General features: G+C 37.3%; 1 long non-coding RNA gene across 1 annotated transcript in view; it reads right to left on the bottom strand.

The window, feature by feature from the left end:
* Positions 1–12,721, bottom strand: part of LOC145764483 (uncharacterized) — a 75,012-nt gene extending 62,291 nt beyond the window's left edge. Inside the window, exon 1 of the long non-coding RNA XR_014288484.1 lies at positions 12,703–12,721. This is a non-coding gene — a long non-coding RNA (uncharacterized LOC145764483). The remainder of the gene's footprint in view (positions 1–12,702) is intronic.
* Between the last annotated feature and the right edge of the window lie 5,944 nt (positions 12,722–18,665).

Below are 18,665 nucleotides of genomic sequence, written 5' to 3'. Positions count from 1 at the left end.
TTTTATTGAAAATCGTTTTATGGTAGCATGTTAAACAGAAAGAACGTGGAAAATCGCCAAGTCAGGTTTTTTCTTTAGTATCCCTTTAACAATAAGTAACTACGAAAATATGGATGTTATAATTTTTTTAATGAGTTATTGAATTGTTGGAATGATATTAGGAAGGGGAGAGGTTAATCGGCTCATTTTTTCCAAATACAACTTAAACCCTGATTTTAGGATACAACAGAATATTCTAAGACTTTTGGTAAGGAAAATTTTAAATTTTCTTCCAACCCTTCCTGAAAATTACTTTTCGCGTTTAATTGCCTGATATTGTGTGGATGTCACTTTTTCTTTATGACATTTAAAGTTCAAATATTATTTTCTACTGTACTAAAACACGTTAGAAGTGTTGTAAGGCTGACGCAAACAGTTTTCGTAGTTTTGGTTTCATCGTCAGGGCCATTGACAGGATTTCTCGGGCCGGGTACCAATTTATTTTCGGGCCCCTTTCATCGCAATGTTATGAATATAAAGATTGCTGTTCAACTGAGGATGACACATGCCGTTCAAAGTAGAAAATTAAGAGGAATAGATCAAACCCGATATGCCAAAAGCATGGTTGTTTAACAAATCTTGGACAATCTTAAAATTTTTCGAACCGCAAAACTTAATATTTCTTTCTAGTGGTTACTTTTTTGAACTATTATTGGTCACATGGCGCTGGAGTATTACTTCCCGATTCCATTGATGTTTCACTGGTCGTTCTAGGCTCACCAGAAGAGAATTTACAGCAGCGTCAGTGCAGACGGTCAGATAGTTTTCAGTTTGATTTGGGAAAGGTTTTTGGACCTAGGTCAAACATTTGATGATTGCTGCTATCTGAAAAGCGGTTTTGGTATATTTTTTAGTCCAGAAATAGGGATAGCAATAATTCTTACCTGTGCCATTTCAGTTTTTGAGTTTAAGCAAACATCAGCTTGTTTGTTTTGAAATTCGTGTTTCGGGTTATATTTCACTAAACATTCGTGGTTAGGGAAATCACTATGTTAGACTAAACTAAATTTTTACTTTACCGTTTGGTAAATAAAGTGGCTATTTTACCACCAGAAAGCTGAAGTGGGCCAGGTAGACTTTACCATCTGACGGCTGAAGTGGCTGTTTTATATTTAAGATCTTGATAATGTTTGAAGTCGCGGTGAATCTTTTAAATCCGGACCCGGGTCCAAAAGTACCACCTAGACCCCCTGTCAACGCTCCTGTTCATCGAAAAAAAAAACACGAGAAAGTGGTCATTTCGCTTTGTGCGCATGTGCAATTGCGTGACGTAAATGCAAATAGTAATAGTTAATAACCACCTCATAATCCGTCTAATCAATATTTTAACTAAGCGGTTGCAGGCAGTAACGTTGACATGGAGGTCGAGAGGATAATTTAGGACCGGGGATGATTTTAAGCGTCCCTAACCATTTCAAGGGCCCCGGGAACCTGAAGAAACCAACTCGTAACATATTTGTTGGATATGGACGATGATGCGTTTTTTTAGAAATAGGCTACTGGAATGTAAAGCCATAGTGTCATTGGCATTAGCTCGAATTATCTTCTCAACGGCCCTGGTTGTTGGACGTTGGTACACCATCAAGCAGTGAGGCAATAATCAGGCACTCTTAAAGAAGGCACGTTATGGCAATACTTACGGTTCATTTGAAAAGGTTGATGTAGGAATAAACATTTGGGGAGATTTCAATTGTAGCCATGTTTTGCATCCACCTCAAATAGTATTGTTTATTAGACATTGCAGATTTTGGATTGACATCTTTAACCCTTATCAGCACATGCGTTGACATTTTGTCAACATCGACTTTTTTGTGTGAGATTGCTCTCGCCCCTTATGCACTAGCTCAACAACATTCAGTGACGAAGAAGAACTTCTGAGTAGCTTACTGCTGTAGCGATTTCAAAACGTTAAATTGTTTACACAATGAGGTATTTGCGTTTTAACTTAATCGGCACATCTGTTGACAAAATGTCAACAATCAGAAACAATAGGAGTTTGGAATTTAAAGCCACTATGCAGTGGCTAGATATTATCACAAAGTGATAACCGGCGGCTTACAGGAAAGTTGCACGTGTATTTAGTGAATCGCTGTGTGACTAGGTCCTAGTCAGACTAGAGTTAGACTGCCAGGAGGAGTTAGATTGCCAGTCTAGGAGGAGTTTGACTGTCAGTTGATATAACTCAGAAGAAAAATAATGCCTAAGCAGTTGTGTTGGAAACGTTTGCCTTACCTCTAACAAGCTCTTATAAGATTTTACATTTGTATTAGCTCTTACATGAAATGCTAACTATTTGAAATTTAAATGTTGTTTCGGTTAATTACAGCAAGGTGCAAATTTACTGATAGACAGACAGAGAAGATTTTCATCTCAAGAGGCCCTAAGACACCTGCAAATAACTTCTGATGATGTTCATAGCGACTCTAATGCTGAGGCTACAAGTAGTAGTGAATGTGAGTCCATACCAGATGTTGATGAACTGCCTTTGGAAGAAGAAGAACTGTCTGATATAGATGTCTTTGAGGAAGAAAGTGAAGATGACGAGACAGCTAGTGAAGCAGATCAAGAATCTAATGATGATTCCTCAGAAGATGAAGATCAAGTACCAATAACAGCTGGCAATGCAATCTATTATGCAAATCCTTTTCCAGGCAAGCTCAGAAGAAGAAATATATTGACGCAACAGCCTCGGATTGATGCTGCTCCTGAACTTGAAGTGGATGCCTTCAAATTATTTTATCGGCCTGAAATTATACTTCAGATAGTACGTGAGACAAACAGAAAAACAAAGGACGTGAGACACGGATGTAAGCTGTTGCCTAATTCTAAACACAAAATCTTCACAATTGAAGTTGCGGCAGGTCTTGGAATTATGATACGTGCTGGCTTGGACAGAGATAACTTCACCGATTTACGTCGATTGTGGGATCCTCTTGATAGTAGGCCATTTTATAGAGTGGCTATGGCACTAAATTGATTGAAATTTCTGCTACGATGCATGCGTTTTGATAACTGCTGTTCGAGAGGTGTGGGAAGCATTCAACAGCAATCTGCGCAACGCCTACATCCCTAAGGAAGCATTGACTGTGGATGAACAACTGGTTGGATATCGAGGCAAAATTCCTGGTAGAACATACATGCAATCGAAACCATGAAAATATGGTATAGAGTTCTTTTGTCTGTGTGAAGCCACATCAGGTTTTGCTCTAAGTGGCATTATTTATTCCGGAAGAGAACCCGACTCGGCTCCTCACAGAAAACTTGCAAGTGATATAGTGATGAACCTGTGTTCTTTTTACTTTGGTATTGGTCAGGATATATACGTTGACAGATGTTTTACATCTCATAGTCTAGTTTGCAATCTTTTGCTTCAAAATCTCACATTGGTAGGAACAGTAATGGCTAGTCGCCGTGAAGTTCCATCGCAGCTCAAATCAGCAAGGGGGAGAGAGGTGGAAAGTACCGAAGCGTTGTATGACCATTTGAACAAGATTCTGCTATATGTACCAAAACGAAACAGGAATGTCTTCACGATGTCTTCTTAACACTCTTCTGTTTCCATCACTGACTCTCACAAGAAATCTACAGTTATTATGCATTACAACAAGAATAATGGACTAGTGGTGGAGTTGACACTCTTGATGAAAACTGTGAAGAATTTAATTGCTTGAGGAAATAAATCATTGGCCAATGCTTATAAATTACAATTTGATAAATGCCAGTAACAACGCATTTCTCATAATGAGAGGCAATGGGAAAAGTAACAAAAAATAGATTTTCTCAAACAACTTAGCTTTCATCTTGCTCAACTGTATGTCAACATAAGAAAATTGGCGGAGAAACTAAACTACTTGCCGAAAAGTTGGGGTTCATCGATGCTGCTACTTCAAGCACCTTCAATCGCACAGCTCAAAGTATCAAACGGGGAAGATGCTACAGATGTGCAAAGCATACTCAATCTGCATGTGTCACTTGTAGCCGCCGGGTTTGCCTACGACACAGAAAACTTCAGAAGAACCAATATTGCTTGGAATGCTGAACAATTTGTTGTAGCGCACGTTTCTTCGTTTTGTGTTTGAAATATACCTAGCAAAACTTCGATTGTTAAGATTTCTTTGCATTTTATCTGAGAACTAGTAAGCTAAAATTATGTCCTGGGTAGGAAGCAGACCTCCCAATTAGGATTAATGGTTGTTTTGTTAAGGTTTTATCAACATCCAATCATCTAAAATAACAACTGCACTTTGAGACCAGCGCATTTGTACCGAAAAACATAAGGAAATGCCATGTTGACATTTTGTCAACATCTGTGCCGATTAAGTTACCTAAAATTCCTGTGCTAATAAGGGTTAAACCCATTTTCAATCTTACAGACACATTTAAGACCAACGTTACAGCCAACATGTGTAATAGGGTGGCTCGTCTTTGAACTTTTTTTAAAATTCTCTCGGGGTAGTGGGGAAATGGTGCCAATGAGTGAGAAAACGCTCATGACAAAATTTGAGATTCGTAACAAATTGTCTTCAGCCTCCTCATGGGGCCCAAAAATCGAAAAATGGGGTCAAAAACGAAATTTTTTTTAATTTTTTAGTTTGGGTAGATACAATATTGTTTAGATATATCTAATTAACCTAAGAAAAAAAAATTGGAGTCATTTGAACTATTCCTTCAGCTTCCTCACAGCTTCTGAAAATTTCCATTTTGCTGAAAATTTCGCATTTTTGTGGGTGGTTACATAATACATAATTGCGTTAGACATTTTGCCAATTATAAAACGTCATTGTGTTTCTCTTTATAGACCTGCCCTGAGCTGTTGCGTCATTTTTTAATGAAATTGGGTTAATTTGGCAGGAAAAAGTTACGTCTTTTATTTGAATTTACGTCACTGACGAAGTTTGTAGTTATGTAACCACAAACAAAAACGCGAAATTTTCAGCAAAATGGAAATTTTCAGAAGCTGTGAGGAAGCTGAAGGAATAGTTCAAATAACTTCAAATTTTCTTTTTAGGTTAATTAGATATATCTAAACAATATTGTATCCACCCAAACTAAAAATATTAAAAAAAAATTTCGTTTTTGACCCCATTTTTTGATTTTTGGGCCCCATGAGGAGGCTGAAGACAATTTGTTACGATACTCAAATTTTGTCATGATTGTTTTCTCACTCATTGGCACCATTTCCCCACTACCCCGAGAGAATTAAAAAAAAAAGTTCAAAAACGAGCCACCCTAATGTGTAATTGTTGTTTCCGACAATGGTTCACCAAACCAAACGTCATATAAAACCGTTGGGTCTACTGAATCTTAGCGTATTACGTCAAGGAATTTTTCCTAAAAAATGAGCCAAGATTGCACCATCGTTCGTAAGACTCGTATCACACCTGTTGAAACATTACATCATCACTTTTAAACACCTGTTGAGAATTGCTTCACAATGTTTCAATTTTACGTCACAGTAACTGCCTACTTTAGTGGTGTACGGTGTTGCACCCCAATTTCGACAGCAAGTTGGCTAATTTTACAGAAATACAATTTTGAATAGACGTTTTCAAAAGAGTGTTTCTTTCGGTCATTACATACAGACGAACGGATGCGGGAATCTTATGTTATAATTTTCCCACGAAGAGATTATGGTATACCGCTGTGACCATAAATAATAAAGACGTGGTTTGTTAGTTGGTAGGCCAAGAAGCACTTAAAGCACAGAAATAATAAAGACGAAGTTGCTGGTTGGTAGGCTGCAGAAGCAAAGAAATAATAAAGACGAATTGTTGTTGGTTGGTAGTCTACAGAAGCAAAAGATTAAAGCCGTTTTCTTATCAGTTGGTGCAGAAGAACTTAAAGCACAAGAAAATTAAAGACTTTTTTTCTCAGTTGGTACTGAAGAACTTCAAGCTAAAAATTAAAGGCGTTTCTTTGTTGGTTCTGAAGAAAAAACAACATTGACATTCATTGGCAAGAAAAAAGATTAAAGACAATCGATCTGTGCTTGAAGATTCAAGTGGACGAATCCAAGCAAGTTTTGCGGAACTTTAGGACTTCATATGTATACCCCTACAACTACGGTATTGCATTTAAATTCTTTTTGTATTTTTACGGTCTTTGCAGTTAAGTTTTTTATAACTACTGTAATAATTTTGTGTGTTTGTGTAACTTAATTTTCTAATTGTTAAATTTAGCCCCAACATTTAATATGTCTACACTCGGTGGCGACAGGGACTCGGCCGCCGTCGACTCGACTGCTTTAAGAAAGAGAGCTTTAAAACAACCTGAACTTCGTGAATTTCTTACCGACACCATGAAAGATCTTAAATCTAATGGTTATATTGAGCGTGCTGGTGAAGCAGGAAATGTAAAGGGTTTTGAGTGGTATTTACCATACTTTGTGACGTCACAATTAAAAAAGCGCATTGTTTACGATGGCAAGTCTGAATTTCGAGGAACTTGTGTTAATGATGTAATGTTTTCGGGTCCTGATTTGTTAAACCCTCTGGCAGATGTCTTGGCTAGATTTCGGCTTAGTAGACTTGGTTTCGTGGCCGATATGACCAAGTACTTTTTTCACATTTTGGACTCTTCAATACGCAAGCCCAATTTTATTGAACTGCTTACGTACACAGGCAGTGCCGTTCGGATCGTGAACGAACGCCCTTTGGTACCTTTGAGTGACGACCCTAGGGATTTTACTGTCATCACCCCTGCCTCACTTTTGACCCCATACTTAGACCCATACTGTGATATTGGGAAACCACATGATCGTGACCAACTAAGAAGGGAATATCGGTTCAATTTGTCCCTTTCTCAGCAGTTTTGGAGCAAATGGATAGATTTTTACTTGCCAGGGCTTCAGGGCCGGAAAAAATGGCCGAGAATTTGGAGCCTGGTCAACTTGTAGTGGTGGGTTCTCTCCAAGACATTGGTAAACGTGGGAAGTATCAACTTGAGAGGGTGCATGAGGTAGTTCCACAAATTAGGAAAGGGAAGCCTGTGGTTCGTAGAGCTAAAGTTGCCGTCTGCAACTATGATGAGAGTATCTGGGGAAAGTGAAAGTAGACTACGTGTTGAGGGATATTTCATGCCTCGCCCCGTAAAGAACACTTAAGTGTTAGGGTTTGAGCCTGGTTCTGTCTGCGGTGGCCGACACTTGTCTGAGCCCAGAACAGTCGGTTATTATCGCAACAATTGTATATAGCGTCATTTTAGCGTGTACCTATGGTACCAATTTCATGTATCGTCGCGTATTATTCTTATTGCTGTTCATTCTTTGCATGCCCTTTGTATTTGTGTATTAACTTAAACGTGAGTGATTCAAACAATTTGTCTATCGTGTGTTTTTATTCATTGGCTCACAATTGTCGTCAATTCTTTTTTAGTTATGCCATGTCAGACTGTCATAACTAGGGGTCGCTACGTTCCCGACAATGGTTCACCAAATCAAACGTCATATAAAACCGTTCAGGTCTACTGAATCTTAGCGTACTACGCCATGGAATTTTTCCTAAAAAATGAGCCAAGATTGCACCATCGTTCGTAAGACTCGTATCACACCTGTTGAAACATTACATCATCACCTTTGAACACCTGTTGAGAATTGCTTCACAATGTTTCATTATTACGTCACAGTAACTGCCTACGTGCGTTTGAGATATTGTAATCTATTCTGGTCATTTGTAAAATTGTTGCTTGAAAGTTGGTCGCATATTTAACTGTTTGCTTAGTGCTTGCCAGCTGGACGAAAGTTCCGTCTTTATCTAAGTAGTTTGTATCGTAGTGACAAGTTTTTAGTGGTGTACGGTGTTGCACTCCAATTTCGACAGCCAGTTGGCTAATTTTACAGAAATACAATTTTGAATAGACGTTTTCAAAAGAGTGTTTCTTTCGGTCATTACATACAGACGAACGGATGCGTGAATCTTATGTTACAATTTTCCCAAGAAGAGATTATGGTTTACCGCTGTGACCAATTGTGTATTCTGTGACCAATTGTGAAACAGGCTGTAAGGGTTTTAGAGACTAGTAACTACATTTGCAGTGTTGTACGTTGACGGCGTCAACTTTTTGTTGACGCTGAGGTTAGCGCCATCAGTTTATTTTTTAATTGACGGAAGAGTAGCTCCGTCAACTATTTTGCCGATTTTAAGCGTCACGCTCTATGCGTTATTTTTTGTTTTCATGGAAAATCTTGTTTCACAATCAGAGTTTCATAATGTATCCGGCCAGCGCGACTCATCCGAATTACCGGCTTTCGCGTTGGTTGGAATATGGTTACCTGGAATACAAGCGGAAGAAGTTTGCCAAATGGTGATCACTCATATCCTGAGCAGTATCGAGAACGAGGGATCAGAGTGAGAAAGCGAAAAATCAATGAATACCGGAGGTTGAAGATACTTTATTTCAAGAGCTCTACGCCCCTGAAAAGAGCGATGTTGGTGCAGTGGACCTCGTCCTCGTTAAAAGATTTATATATGCTACATCATCACAGCACGCATGGAACAGTGATACCTTTCCGAGTAAACGTTTTTAAGGCTTGTTTTTTCAAATACAACACGCCAATACCATCCAGCGCTGCCGTGGAACGCATGTTTTCACTTGGAAAGGACATTATGCATCTCAAACGCAGCAGATTGTCGGACAAACAATTTGAAGTGCTTGTGTTTCTACAAGGCAATAACTAATAGGCTAAGCAGCCAATTTCAATACAGTCTCAAAACATAATAGCCTACCTGCTCTTTATTTATAGCTGTTGTTAGCCTAAACTTGGTTGAAATACTTCTATTTTGTGAGACTCTGGCTAAAATAGCGCCAGGAATTAGCGCTGACGCCGTCAATTTCTGAGCTAACGCGGTACTTTACGCCGTAAAGTTTTTAGGCAATTCGCGCTGACGCTAACACCGTCAATTTATTTCATTGATGCGTACAACGCTGTATATTTGATGAAAAGCAAATATATATTGGCGAGCATGAAAACAATAGGCCTATAGGCCTACTATTAGTCAATGTGAACCTTGGGCTTGGCGAAAAAGTGCCAGTTTCTTCACATCCGGTGTAAAGCCAGTGAGAAACATTCGAAGATCACCTCTTATGGATCACCTCTTATGTCAAGTGGGTTTTACTGTTTGGTATGTAGCAGAACAGCACAACTGAATTCCTTTTCCACCAGGTATGAGGCAGGAAATGCTACCACAAAAATACGAGCTCTTTGACGAAATCGTTACGCTGGGCGGTAGATGAGTTAAACCAGAATACCCCCTAATAATCAAAACGCCCCCCCCTTAACCCTTTATCCTGTGACGTATTTTGGCCAGTTGACTTGCGGACGGGGGGGTCGGTTCGACACTATCACTTTGAGCTCGTGTAACTCAAAAACTACGCAAGATAGATCAATCAAATTTTCACATGGTGTAGATAATTTATCTGACAACATAACATCGAAACTCTTTTGCAATTTGTTCAACAGCGCAACTTGAAAAATCAAATAATTTGATGGTTGGTCATATTTTTTTTATTTGACTTGAGAAATTGCTTCTTAATTAACTTATAATTGAGTGTGACGGGTTAATTCCATTGTGTAGATTTTAATCTCTTACGCGGAGACGTCGTCCACGCTTCAATGAAATCGTAATTGGCGTCCGACTCGCGTTTGCTTGTTGTTTTGCCGGAGGCATTGCAAAAAAAATTTGCTTTGTTTCAACATTTGCAGAGAATGAGACATAATCACTGCAAAAAACTATTTCAAGTTCTTTTTGAGCCACATGTTTATAGTCTACACTTTTTCAAACGTACTGTCATTACTTGATATTGGAACTAAATCAAGCAAATTTTTTTTCACATTCACACTGTCGAATTTGGTTATGTATGATCAAGAAACACTTTGCATTTCACAGCATATCTCAGGAAGCTATTTATTCGTTTTTAACATTATTTCAACGTCTAAAGAAGTTGAATCGATGTAAAAAGTGTCTGATTTGCTGTCTGGGTAGCGATTGAATACAGAAAAGTAAGGTAGCCTAATGGTGTCACGTGGTATTTGAACAACAACCTATCCAAAGGTAGTGACTTCCTTCGATAGGAGCTTGTTCCATTTTAGGCCATCATGCACTCCAAAAACAAAGAGCGTCTAAAACTCCTGACTGATAAACTATGTCACGATGCATTCCAAAGTGATATGTTTCAATACTTACCAACAATGATCACTTTGAATGAAACAATTTTGCAAACAGCTGTGACAAAATGTAGTGATAATAATCGTTTAGTCAAATCGTGTTGGTAGGTTATAGAAGAGGTCGTTTGCCAAATGGAACTCCCGTTCTGCGTAACAAACTCAAAGTCGTGACATAACGATACAAAAAATAGAAAAAAAATCTTTTTCAGGCCGAGTGCTATTGTCGTAAAAAAACAAAAAATCACTAAAGTGTTGACTTTTTCCTTGGGAAAAATTGAAGGTTGTTGATATTTTAAAAATGCACGTTTGTGTCAAAATGATTGAAGTGTTTTTTTTCATGTTGTTAACTAGATTTGCAAAATAACGTTTTCTACATTTTTTGTCTATTTTGTTGGACATGCATTTTGTGTCAAGTTATTTATTACGCATGAGAAGTTTTCTTTCTGTTCAAATTTTGAAATAGCATTTTAGATGCAGTTTGCGGTTGATGGCGTTACTGCAAAAGCCATCTTTTGTAATTGACACACATCCAAAAACAAAAGACGCATAAACTACTGCTGGCTGATAGACCACGTCACAATACATCATAATGATGTTTTTCCGAACCGAAGACCCAGAAAACCAATTTCGTCGTATATTAGTTTAGACGTCTGCAGACGTTGAACCAATGACAAAAAGTGATTTGTTGATTTGAAACAAAGTGATTGCTGTTTCCAATGTGCAAACATTTTGATAAAAAGTAATCAAGTTTTGGCTACAGCTTTCTGGTCCATTTAGGCTACTCTGGTCAATCGACTCACGTTGCAAATAACTTGTTTTGTGTAAGGTCTTGCTTGTGAAAAAATCGAAGTAAAAACACAAAAATGAAGTAAGCTATATTTACAAAGTGTTATATTCTTGAATGAACCATAGTTTTTAAAAAAAATAGTTTGAACAGGTTTCATCTGATAGAAACTATAATTGATATCATCGCGAAGGATCAAATAGCTGCGAAAATCACTTCAAGCAATTCTTTGGGGTGATTTTCGTTATGCAAACCAAGGTGAACTTCAATACACATATTTTTATGCCAAACGATAAAAATTGTTCTTTCTTTTTTTCAAGGATAAGGAAAACGATCCGTATAAAATATAATTCAATTCAACATATTTTCCTTATTTTGTCAGATATGCATTTTGTGTAACAATGCTTTAGAAAAATTGCTGAGTATGGTATAGCGTTTGAGATGCAGTCAGGGAATACAACTCTATGGTTGATGGCGTTATTACAAAAGCCAATCTTTTGTCACGGAAATGTATTCGAAAACAAAAAGGCACAAAAGCTCTGACTGATAGATTACGTTACGATACGTTACTAAAACGAGGCATTGATTTCAGATTCTTTCAACCCAACAAACAACTTTGCTCCAAATGACACAAACGTCCAAATTTATGGAGAAAAAGATATAGGCCGACACCGTTTTGTGAAAATAAGTTTTTGTAGACCAACATTTGAATGAAAAGTTTGAAATTATTGAGTTGGTCCTAATAGTGTTTCTGCTGAGATATATCAAAACTTTTCAATCCTCGTCTAAAAAAATAATTTTGTAATCTCTCAAGCAACTGCAAAATTACCATTTAGGTAAAGATTCAGTGATGATACAATATGCACAATGCTTGTCAAAGCACAATAATTTAGCTGCGTGTGTTTTTCCACAAAAGCCAAGCAGTTTAGATAGTCTGTGTCAAGTTCTTTTCAGTATCCATCAATCTCTCGTTTTCATAAAACATTTTCACAACATCCATAAATATTCATGTGAATATTAGTGTACAGGTACATGCAAAAGTTTATTGGCGGGTCAAGAACGCACTCCTTGCTTTCCGACAAGAAATCAAGAAACTTACCACATCAGTATGTTTGTTTTATGAGATAAACAGAGTTTTGTCAAGAACTTTCCTACTGCTTTTTGTTAGAAGTTAGAAACAAAATGTATTCGCCATAGAAAACTACGTAAAATTACATTTTTTTCAGCATAGCTTATCGGATGCTCTCTGATGATTTCAAAGCAACTCAGATGTAATTAAAAGATTAATCAAAGCAACTCAAAACTCGAGTTTGCAAACAAAAGGCAGAATCATTACGGTTGAATGCTTTACAACAAAACCAAATCATGAGATATCTGCGTCGCAGTTCCACGCACGGCGGCGCTCAGTAATCCTATTAATCCGTATAATTTGAAAACAAAAGGGCTAGCTAAAATATCAGAGTATGTTATGAAAATCATGCCATATCTCTAAAACTATAGACAATAGCAACGTCATTTAAAGCGGAATAAATACTTGAATAATTTTTAGGAAAAGTCAAGAAATTTCAAAGCTGTGGATCGCGTAGTTCTTTAATGATATTGCTTTGAAAAGTACCAAGTCCCAACCGACCCCCCCCCACAGGAAATAGGGTTAATCCGAGGTAATCATACCGCCTCCCTGCAAACTCAAAATGCCCCCCCCCCCCGTGGGCGGTACCGCCCGTTGAGAACCACTGCACTAAACTAACGGGGCGGACAAGTTTCCCTTTTAGCACAATGATCGTTGTTTACTTCACAAATGAAGATATAAACGAACTTGTTTTAGCCTGATGCTGCGGTTCGCTGTAGGTCTAGTAGGCCCAGCAGTTTGCACTAGCTTTCGGAACACAGTTTCCTAGAAAATTGTAGAGTACAAAATAAAAAAAATCACCAGACTTTGATTGATATTGCTGATGGTGCGTAAAGAAACAGTTCTGTCTAGCCAAGAAAAAATTTCCATCTCTTCAATCCTTTGAAATACGGTAGGCAGAAGTTGAATCAGTGTGAGAAGATGGAATAGGTTGGAGATTGACAATCGGATGTGGTGGTAAGTTAATTTAGCTTTTAATAAACGACAATTAAATGAATGGAACCAGCCTACAAGGCGTAAAAACTGCTGATTTAATGACAATTAGGCCAACGTTAAACCGATTGATTGAACCTTTATCCTCAAACTGAAAAATCTTTTTTAACCCTTAGAAGGTTGGGCTCTTGGAGTCTTGCTCAGTTTGGAGGGAGGGGGGGCGGGGGGGCTGTCGATTCTTCTTATGCTTTAGGAGTGATATCTTTGTTATTTTTCAAGGCACGGTTTTAAAATTTTGGATTCACTTTGTAAAATTATTCACGCTTAGCATATCCGAAAATTAAAACTATGTAAATTTTAGAATAGCTCATATACGTTAAAATGTTGAGGTGACTTATGACTTTTGGATTATTTTGCGGTTGCATGAGTTTACACATTATTTTTTGATAGAGTAATGAAGAACATGCATTGCAATGTTGTGATTAAATTTTTTTTACATAATCTCAATTTGAATTTATATTTTTCATGCAAAATAATATAATAATGCAAAATAGAATAAGATGAAATATTTCAGAGGATGTGCTGAGAAATGCCTTATATCTCTCAATTTATAACCTTTATTCGCTCAAAATTCCAGCTCAATAGAGGTGAATAAAAGTTAGGAAAAGTTAAGAAATCTCGTAGTCGCAGACTCAGTGGTTTTAGAGATACAACTGTTGATACAAAAAAGTTGAATTGACAGCCCCCCCCCCCCGAACCTTCAAAGGGTTAATAGCTTAAATCTGGCAGTTTTGTATACTTGTAGGTTTTTAGTAACTGCCCAGACCAGGTCAACGAGTTTGACAGAATGAAGTTTCTCGACTGTTGAAGTGTTGTCTTTGAATTATTCCAGGTGCAGCTGAATGCAGAGCCTGTTCTTGAAATGCTTTGCTCAAGCGCACACCCCGAGGGCCGAACCAGAGCCGACTGATCATGTGGCTTCTTGGTTCGTAAAGGCAGGCCATTAGCCAACTGAGTTATCGAGGTGGACCAACTATTGAAGTGAAAACTAAATAATTTTATGTAGAAAAGGTATGAGCAATGGAATATGTTTCCGTAGCCTAATATTAAAGCAGGTTATTATTTTGTGAAAAGATAGAAGGTTCGGTTATCGTTCCGGCTAAGAACACGTGTTTTTTGGTTTATGAACTAAATTTATGGAAAAAAATGTTGTGTAAGCCTAAGCCTTTTTTTCCTTTTGATCTATTGCAAAGTACAAATTTCTTGAAACGTTAAAACTGAAAAGTTTTTTTGTGCTCGCTAATTCTCGAGTTAAGATCACGTTTTGTCTGTAGAACGAAAACTAAATCATAGTCAACTTATGACACGGTACTTCATATATCAAATTAGAATCAAACCAGATTGGTAAGTTGTACTGAAGATTGCAGACATGAGTGATGTTTGCATAAATTTTAAGTTTGTTACTGTAGGCTATTTGTAATATCTGATCAAACCAGAAACTTTACTATTTTTCATAAGGTCTTTTACGGACAAAAAAGGGTACTTACCAACTGTTAAATTAGGATTTCACTTTCATAGCGATCGTTTACATCAAAATTCCCATCAATCATTTTTCAAATTTCATTTGTCCAAATCGTGTTGGTCAGAGTTACTATATTATCGTAGCCTATCGTACTTTTTTCAAAAGCACTTAAAAAACCGGACATTGCAACACCTCACCGCACGCAAACTAAAATAACAATTTTTTTTCTCTGTTTTCTGAAACTGCTTAAATGAATATTCCACACAAAAAATTTGCAACTTTTTGCCATTGCGAGGCACTAGCTGGGAAAGAGGTCGAAATAGCTTTCTCAGTACTTTGCTATAAAAACTTGTCTTCTAAATTGTGATATTTAAGTGTAGTTTGAAAATCTCTGCTTCTTTTTTAGTTTTGAACATTGGTTTGGTTGGTTTTTGAATCTTTATCCTCGGACTGACAAAGCTTTGATAGGTTATTCCTGGTAGTTTCACATTCTTGTAGAGACTTTTGCCGGTTACCGAGATTGGCAGAGTAAAGTTTCCGATTGTTGAAATATTGTTGCCGGGAATTATTCCATTCACCAGGTGCCGCTGAATGGAGAGCACTCCTGAAATGCGTTGTGCAAGCGCACACCCCGAGAGTCGAACCAGCGCCGCGTGATCTTGACCCAGCGCGTAACCACTGAGCTAACGGGATGAATCACTATCTTCCAAAACATGAGTATTCCACATACATTACTTTTTCCTATAATCCTAATTATAAACTTTTTAGGTAGTTTGTTTGAGGCAAATGGACAGTGAATGATTGGGACAAAACGAACATATCGTTTTCTAATGGAAGTAGGCCTAGTGTGAGTTGAATTTATTCAGTTATTCATTACAATATCGTACTTTTTAAGAGAACTAATTTTACCAAAATATCGACTTTTTATTTGTCGAGAATAAGCTTTTCCCAACTATACTGTACACCTACAAACTTTTTTCGGAACTTTCTTTTTAATTTTGTAGCATTATATAACTAATAATCGTTTCCCATATCATTTGTTTGTAAATGTGTAGAGGCGTTTTTCTCACGGTTGCATTTACTTTAGCCTATGTTGTTCTCAAAATGGGAACGTTGGCAACATCTGGTACAAAATAGCTACGGCTTTCTGACATAAGGATTATAGTGAGATGTTTGCTATCAAGCTGCGTTTTGAAGAGCGCTCTTCAGCGATACTTCTAGCATGGTATTTTTGTAATCACCCTCTAATCTACATCTAACAGTGATACACTGATATGACCTATATTTTTAAAGTTTGCTGGAGATCGAGGATTACAACTGCGTTTCAAAATGTATGATCGTGCGAAGTCTTTTCAGTAGACCTTTACACTCATAATTACGGCAACCTGATTTCCAAATAAGTTAAACAGCCGTTTCTTATTACGATGTATAACCGCGGAAAAGGTGGCGTAGATGCACGCGAAAGGCTACTCTCCTCCTATTGACCACGACTTAGATCCAAGAAATGGTGGTGGAACCTTTTTGCCCACATTGTCAATTTATCAGTTGTGGCTGCTTTGCGCTTTTACAACCATGTGAATAAGTCCTCTGAAAACCATCTCCAATTTAGGAGGGAGATCGCACTATCATTGGCAAAGATGGAAGTGCCAAGGCTCCGCCTAGGAGGACCAACTGCGCCTCCGAGCGTAACCGTGAGATTTGATTCTGTAAATCATACTCACAAGGACAATGTGTAGTGTGCATGAAAGACACAAGATTGCGATGTCCAGAATGTGAAAAGCGTATACATAAGAGATGCAGCGATGAATACCTAATACTCCGACAACTCCGGTCTTTAAATAAAGGTTGGGGGTAAGCAAGGACATGTTCCCTGTATAAAAACATGCACCAAAAAATCCTAATGATGAATACTACTGAAATCCTAATACCATAAAAAAATAAAGCAAATCACGCTTAGCATTGTAAACAGTCCTTGTAGATTCACTTAACCTGTGTTTTGTTGTTGAAGTTTCGCTTCTTTACACCATTCCGCCAATAAACAAATTTCGTACTACACTTTATTCGATGACGTATGCTTTGCGAAAAAGACTCTTTTTTTGACCTACATTTAGATGCCAACGTTCTCATTTTGGGAACATGATAAAAAACAAAGAAACTGACAATAATTTCAAATTCAAAGCTGGTATTATTCTTAGTTTGACTGAAAGGCACAACATTTAAAAAAATTGTATTGAAATGACTACAGGAAGTTGTGGTCGCCAGTAAAGGTTTAACCTAATCGTGAGTGTTATCATAAGAGACACAAAACTGCGCTATGATTTTAACGGATGTGACTTGAATGACTTAAATTAAGTCTTTGAAACGTTGGTTAGATGGTTAATATATTTTGCAAAGAATTGACCGAGTAGCTAATTTTACCATTTAGTTGTCTTCTATTAAGCCAGGTTATACAGTAGTTGATAACATAATTTTGCAACACATTCAACTGCTCAAAATGAACATGTTCATGAAATACGTTGCTTTAGCTTTGACTCTTACGCTTAGTCTGTCAGTTGATGACAGCTATGGAGAGCTGGTGACTGTTTGCAGAACCTATAATCCTGATAACGAGTCTGGACCACCGAAATGCGAGGGTGAGACGGTGACAATAGTTAAGTCCAGTGGTGAGCAAGGTGGTCGCCTCTCGAAGAATGCAAGAAAGAACAAATACAACAAATTGCTACAAAAATTGTAGAAGGTAAATTACTGAATTTATTGTTTTGAAGTGTTTGTTTTTAGCACACAATTAAGATTTCGCAGTTTTAAATTTACTATTGTGTTGTATTAGACATATTAAATTAAATGTAGCCCAAGTATCAGTTTATACCTAATCACAAATCTTTTCTTGCATGAACTCTTATGAACCACATTCAGGGATATCTAAAGAAGATATCTCTGTCCACAATAAGTATTACTATGAATATCTTTGCTTGAACATCAACAAATCACATTTTACTTACAAATTTACTGAAAGTGACTTTCAACATTTATCAAGTAAATGGTGAGATAATGGCATCACCAGCTCGTGTTTGGTACCAAAGAGACTAAAAGTCAATCAAGTGGATATCAGTGGTGGAAGTCCTTTTCTCTAATGTTGAAAAGAAGGATTCTCACAACACATAGAAAAAAAAGCTTTTATTAGTAAAAAAGACGGCCTAGACTTAATTAAATAATTGATTATTGAAACATTGTTTGAAGGGGATCTTTAGTTGTGTACTAGCTTACAATGCTCCTGCTTATAACGATTAACAACTAGATCACACACAAACTTCAACTTGAAAACCGTTTTAGAATTCATGAAGAATTTCACGACCAGACGCAATCATGTGTCCGAGCAAGTATAGAGAAAGTGGAAAATATACTTTCAGAGACACTTACAACCGATGCACCTCCAACCGCAGGTGAGTATCAACTGCATACAGAAGTAGGCCTAAGTTATGTATAATGATTTAGTTGGACAGAATAGCCTATGTGACATCCAATTGCGGCAATTGGTGGTTAGCCTATATATAAATTATAAGCTGCTGGTTACCTTAGCTTATACGCCATTTTTAATTCCACTTGTCATGTGGTTTTAAGACAACTTCTTTTAATATGAAATAGTATTGAAAGATGTTTTTTAGACTAGTAGGTTAATTGTTTGCCAGGTCGAAATCTCAACAGATTAGTGTATTTTAGATTGCAGACATCATTAATGTTTGAGTAAATTTTAAGTTATCCTATATTTATAACGTCTGATAACATTTGCAAATTTTGAAAACGCATGTTTATGTTTTGGTAAAAGTTTTAGTTATTTTTTCATGATTATCTCGATATGCTGTTTCTTTTCCCGATATCTGTAGCTTGGTAGTTTGCAGTTTGCTACAAATAGAATTGTTGAAATCAAAGGTTCACACACACAGAAATGTATCTTAGCAGTGTATAATTGTCATGCAACACATTCCACAGAAATCACTACAGCCCGATCATCACTCACAACACTGCAAGAAGAAACAACAAAGCTGTTGACGTCAGATCCCAATGTAGCAATTGCCACAATAACAGCAGCTCGTAAGTA

Source organism: Aplidium turbinatum, chromosome 1 (assembly GCF_918807975.1).
Source record: "Aplidium turbinatum chromosome 1, kaAplTurb1.1, whole genome shotgun sequence".
NCBI lineage: Eukaryota > Metazoa > Chordata > Ascidiacea > Aplousobranchia > Polyclinidae > Aplidium > Aplidium turbinatum.
Note: the sequence above shows the minus strand (reverse complement) of the source record. Positions and strands in the feature narration are given on the sequence as shown.